At 42.0% G+C, this 5,728-nt stretch overlaps 1 non-coding gene across 1 annotated transcript; it reads left to right on the top strand.

Annotated features, from left to right (window-relative positions):
* Window positions 1-5,042: 5,042 nt before the first annotated feature.
* Window positions 5,043-5,177, top strand: LOC114495881. The gene has a single exon (XR_003684544.1). It is a non-coding gene; the product is annotated as a small nucleolar RNA SNORA48 (small nucleolar RNA).
* The last annotated feature ends 551 nt before the right edge of the window (window positions 5,178-5,728 follow it).

The raw sequence follows: 5,728 nt of genomic DNA, 5'->3' as shown, positions 1-5,728 counted from the left end.
TTGCCTCATACTCTTATTTTCCTTTATTTTCTCTCTATATTTCATAACTGAGATTTATTCCTAGAGAGGAAAGAAGGAATATGTTTATTTGGGTTTCAGAATGTTCCTTATACATACAGACATTCTCCAAGTCATGAACATCTATCTTACAAGAATCTACACCTTACAGAAAACTACTCAAGTAGACATAAAATGTAATCACCCCAAGGTTTCTTACCACTACTCATTCGCTCATTCATTCCCTCACGTATGCATGAATCCATGGATTCATTTACATACTTGCATTCATGTATTCACTCTACTAAGTTCTGGGTATCATGCGAATCACTGTGACTATATGGATGAAATACAGTCTCTGCCTTCAAAGAGGTCACAATCTAACCCTAATGGAAAAGACAGAGAAGGAGTCCAACAGTTGTAAGAGTGTAGGAAATTGCCGCTTTGGTGTCAGTGTGGGATGCCCCAGGAGCCACGGAGTAGGGGAGGTACACACCTGAGAGTGAGGTCAACAGGGGAGGGGTCAGGCAACTGGGGAGTCTAACACAGTCAGCGAAGGAGTGAGGAGAGGCTGGGTGCAGGGTACCCTGAAGGGCAATCACCAGGCTAGGAGTTATTTTAGCAGCAGAAATAATGTTTTGTTCACATAAGTTTGTTTGACTTATAGTTTTTTTAATGCAAATTATTGAGTCAATGAAATCTCAGAGAGGAAATGGAAAAGATGAGGAGATTTTTATACTGGCTATTACAACTGGCAGGAGACGCAGCGTCTCTGTCCCTGTGGGTTGGTGACTGAACTGTTGTTTCACCTTGTTGACCTATGTGAGCCCTGTGGAGATGGGGTGGGTGGAGAGAGCCAAGAGGGTGAGAGTCAGCGTCAGCTCTAGAATGAACATGAACCCTGTTTCATGGTATTTATACTGAGTATGAAATTTATCCTAAGACTGTGGTTGTATATGTTTATTGATAATTTACAAGGGTCAAACTTGGAAGCCACCTAAATGTTTGCCAATAGGAGATAAATTAAATACATGGTGGTAAGTTCATGACATTAAAAATACTGTGTAAAAATACTGTGTATTTTAATACACAGACATTAAAATAGTATTTTCCAAAGGTATATTGTAATGTAGAAAAATTTATAATAAAACATTAAGTCAAAGCGTATACAACACACATATACGGTATGAACTCACCTTCATAGTTAACAATGCATTTTATGTTTTTGTGTTTTTTTTTTTCTCTCTGTGGACATGTGCCTGAGCCTTGGCACCCATGGCAGCCATTACCATATTCATTAGCAACCATGGCAGAGCCTTTGGATGCTAATGAATACGGTGAATGAATGAACAAGGAGGGTGTATGCAAACTTCCCTGACTCCAGCATCCTTCCTGCTATGATGAAAGAGCAGCTAATCAGCTGGCAGCTCCAACACTCAGTGCTCAAGCCGTGGAGCTTCCATATGCAGCATGAGTGCTTTATGACACCTTTCACTTCTCCAAGGACTGAGGTTTAATAAAACTGGCTGTTTTTACTGCATCATTGTTTCTGCTACAAGTGTGTGACGGTGTAGAGTGCAGTGACGGCCAGCATAGCTCCAGGAAGCTGACATTCATGCTAAGACGCCAGCAGTTTCACCCACTATCAAATTTGCTTTTGCACTATCAGTGGAAAAGGCAGTTAGTCTTAGAATCATTATGAAAATAGCTTTTGACCTTGTGAACCCCTTGAAAGGGTGGCTTGGATGCCAAAGGTCTGTTTGCAGGCTATATTGTGAGAGAAGCTGAAAAAGAAAAGAGGAAGAGGGTGAGGATTGGCTAGGAGGGGACAGAATCCAGGAACCTGGCCCTTGAATTGAGATTGATGAGAAAACTGGTGAGGGTCCAAACTGTTTGTTACACACCTAGGTTAGGGAGACATGGAGACGTCTAGATAGAATCCATCTTTGGAAGCAGGCAGTTGTGGCAAATAAAAAGGTGGTATACCCCCACAAATGTGACTGTCCTTAGTTACTTATGCAGGAACAACTGGCAGTCTAACTTCATCAACACGGGTTCCCAGAGCTGACTCTACGGATGACACGTTGTGTATCATGAAAGAAGGGCATGACAGAACACCATTTTCCTTGGTATTGGTCTGCAAAGTGTGATACTTTAATTGTGTAGCCCAGAGCCCATTTCAAAATATGAATTTTTTTCTGCACTCATCCTTGAGTTTCCAATTTCCTGACTTCCCTCCTATTTTATAACTCATAACAGGACTTATTTTTCCTTCGAAGCCCACCTTAGTGGATTTCACCTCCACCAAGCACAGCTCTTTGTCTCCACATCACTCGTAGTTTCTCCCTTCTCCTTCCAGGTGAGCTCTGGGGCTTGCATTTTGAATAGTTTCCCCTACCCTTCCATGTGTCTTCTCCCCTCTCACTCCTGTCCAGCAGGCAGTATACCTAATATGTGATGGGATGTGGGGGACACAGGTAATTTAATTAGATGCTGATTTTTGTATGTCTTTGATGCCTCCCTCATTGCATGGCAAAATTCTCTTATTACTTAGTGATTTACAGCATTGAGACTTTCAATAAAAAAAGGCTTGGCTTAGAGAGTTAGTGATGATAAAAACATAAAAGAAGTAAATTTAACAATAAAAGAAGTAATGTGTATGCTCAGAACACCTACCCTGAAAGACTCCAAAGTATTCTAGGAGTGTGCCCTGCTTCTCTCTGCTCCACACAGCAAGCACCCTTGTCTTCTACTTTATAAGTGGAAGAGGGATTTCCAGTACCTTGCTGTCACTAGGAAGATAAAGGGTGAATGCTCCCAGACAGGTTGGACCAGGAAAACCTCTCTCCTCCCTCAGGGCAACAGCTGCAGCTTTGTGCAAAGTGTAATGCTTGGCATCCAGTGACTGGGATAAAGCACCTTTTGATCCACCTTCTGTGCTCCTGTTATACAGTTGAACCATATTCTTGGGTCCTGAAGGGGTTACCAGCTCTTCAGGGATGTATTAAAAGAAAAAGAAAAAAAAGTGCAATTATGTTAATTTTCTCAAAATGGGGGATAGGGAGTGCTCAAGTAAGGGTAATATTTGCAGAAACATGATACCAGTGCCTGATTTAATTTGGCAGAAACTGGGTCTTTAAAAATTAACTATGCAAATAATTATGTGCAATAAACAATAAAGGACTCAATGTTACATGGCAACAGAAGCTGGTCCTATCATAGAATTTTATATATATGCAAAATAGATCTGCCCAGAAAGTATACAGCCATGTAATATGAAAAATAGAGACATTTATTGAAGCAGGTACAAGATACAAGAAATATTGCATGTAGGACAATGATGCCTCAGTCCTGTTCAAAGTAGGCACCTTGGGACCTCACACAGTTCTCTCAATCACCATCAGCTGCCCTGTCATATTTTCCTGAATCTCATTGACAGTCTGAAATCTCTTCCCTTTCAAAGGCGATTTTAATTTTAGAAAAAGCCAGGAGTTGCAGGGCTCCAAATCTAGGCTATGGAGGGGCTGAGTCACTTGGGTGATGTGATGTTTCGCCAAAAAACTGCACGAGATGTGATGTATGAGCAGGTGTGTTGTTGTGATGAAGCTGCCAATCAAAGTTGCCCATAGCCATGGCCTTCTGAATTGATCTGAATAGTTTCCATGGAGGAATGTTCAAGCTTAATGCAACATTTGATGCACATTAGTTGTTCTACTCTCTCAGTCATTTTGAATGCCTCAGCCACACAGTACACATGCTCACTCAATGGTGTCTGCTGCCCCCACTGACTAGAACAGTGAAGTCATCATTGTTCTCACATGCACTTACCAGTCCACTCTCCTTGGCTTTCGGGTTACATCCATGTCGCAGAAACCATTCTCAGTGTATTAACAATGGTCAGACTTTTTCCAGACAGACCTCCTATGTTGTTCATTGTTTTTGTGATAAAGTTGTTAAAAAGAAAAGAGATCGGAATACATAAATGGAGACTGGGAGGTAAATTAGTCATTCTGTTTAGTGCTAAGTTAATACTGTTCATTAGAACCAGCTCTAAGCTCTATAGTTAAATAAAAATAAAAAAAAAACTTAGAGATGCTTCAGTAAAAACCCAGATATATTAAGCATTGAAGAATACATTGTTTTAGGAAAAGTGAAAGGAATTAAACATAAACAACTCAAAGGTTTCTTCAACTGTCAAACATGGAGATTTGAGTGAGTAATTTCTCATCTCCTCCCAGCTCTGGCATTTTTGTGTTCTCAGGCTAGATCCGTTAGTCAACACAGCACCTGCCAACCACCCACGCCGCCAGAAGCGGTGACCTAGGCGTTTGCAGACACTGCGAGTAAACGTGGTGGAAGGCTGAGGCACCAGTCATCCTTCCACTGGAAGAATCTCTTCCAGACAGAAGAGATTAAGATGTTCCCTTTCCCCCTGAGCAAGGAAAGAAAATTAGGCTCATCAAGAGTCATCTGAAAATATGTGTAGTAAAGACAGGGGAGGTTAATAGAAGACTCATTGTAAAGTGCTTTCCCTGGAGACTTTCAGAATTCAGATCGTTAACTCCTCACTCCAGGATGGTGTTGGAGAGACCTCAGAGTGCCACTGTGCTCCACAGCTCAGAACTCCTTGAAGCACCACACACACAGCTATCTCCACCTGTCTGTTGTTCTGTGGATGCTCAAACACTTCCTCTCTCCTTCGAATGGCCTATAGTAGCTTTCATACTGATCGGTATCGAAATTAATCCTGTGCCTCCCAGATGAAAACCAGACAGACATCTCAGACTCCTCCCTCTCCTCTGCTGTCCTTATCCAACTGGGTTTGAAGCCCTGTTCCTTCTGTGTCTTCTAAATGTCGTTTGAACCAATTACGTCGTTTCGTTATTCACTACTCCTGTTTCGGCCCTCATTATGGGATGCCCAGATTACTGCAATTGTGTGCTAACTAGCCTCTTTGCCTGTAGCCTTGCCCTTCTGCCATGTTTTTTTTTTTTTTTTTCCCAAATTGCTGCCAAAAACTGTATTTCTTAAAAGTTTAAGCTCTTTATCCCTGGCCTGGGTAAGTTGCTCCTGGTGTGATGGTGCTTATCTCATATCAATCAGGGACAAAGTAACTCGCAGTTTAGCCCAGCTCGGCTTTCAGTCTATGCCTGTGCCTGGTTCATGTCCTGGACACAACTCGGGGGTGGTGGGGAGAAGGAAAAAAAGAATAAAGAAGAAAATTAAGCTCTTTAGCCTGAAAAAGTGTCTTCCCCATCTCTTCTCTTCATTTTCCATTATTTGCACCACTCACCCACCCTAAACTGTAGACATTTCGGAAAAACTGCAATCTTCATGCTTCATCTACTCCTACCTTGGTGTTAGTCCTTATGCCCAGAAATTTCTTCCTGAATGCCTTGTTGAACTGGTCTCCAGACCCACCCAGGTCAAATATCACCTCTTCTCAAGTGTTTCCTGAACTTCTCCTAAACACAAAAGGTGGAAATAATAGTTTCCTCTTGTGTTTCCAAGGCTCCCTGAATATGCCAATGGCAGTGTGGATCGTGTCACTTTCCGTTGTAATTATTCGATTATATGTGAGATGAGGATGAAATATTCTTGCGTCTGAGCTCCTTACTTCCCACCTCCTCCCTGCCACATGCTACAGGGACATTTGGATGTTTTCTGGGTGAAAGAACAAGGAGTGGTTTCAAAACAGGAATGGAAAGGGAGGAGAAAGCTCTCAGAACTG

The sequence above is a fragment of the Phyllostomus discolor genome, chromosome 4 (assembly GCF_004126475.2).
Source record: "Phyllostomus discolor isolate MPI-MPIP mPhyDis1 chromosome 4, mPhyDis1.pri.v3, whole genome shotgun sequence".
In the NCBI taxonomy this organism is placed as follows: Eukaryota; Metazoa; Chordata; class Mammalia; order Chiroptera; family Phyllostomidae; genus Phyllostomus; species Phyllostomus discolor.
The sequence above is the reverse complement of the archived record's forward strand: the minus strand, read 5'-3'. Positions and strand labels throughout refer to the sequence as shown.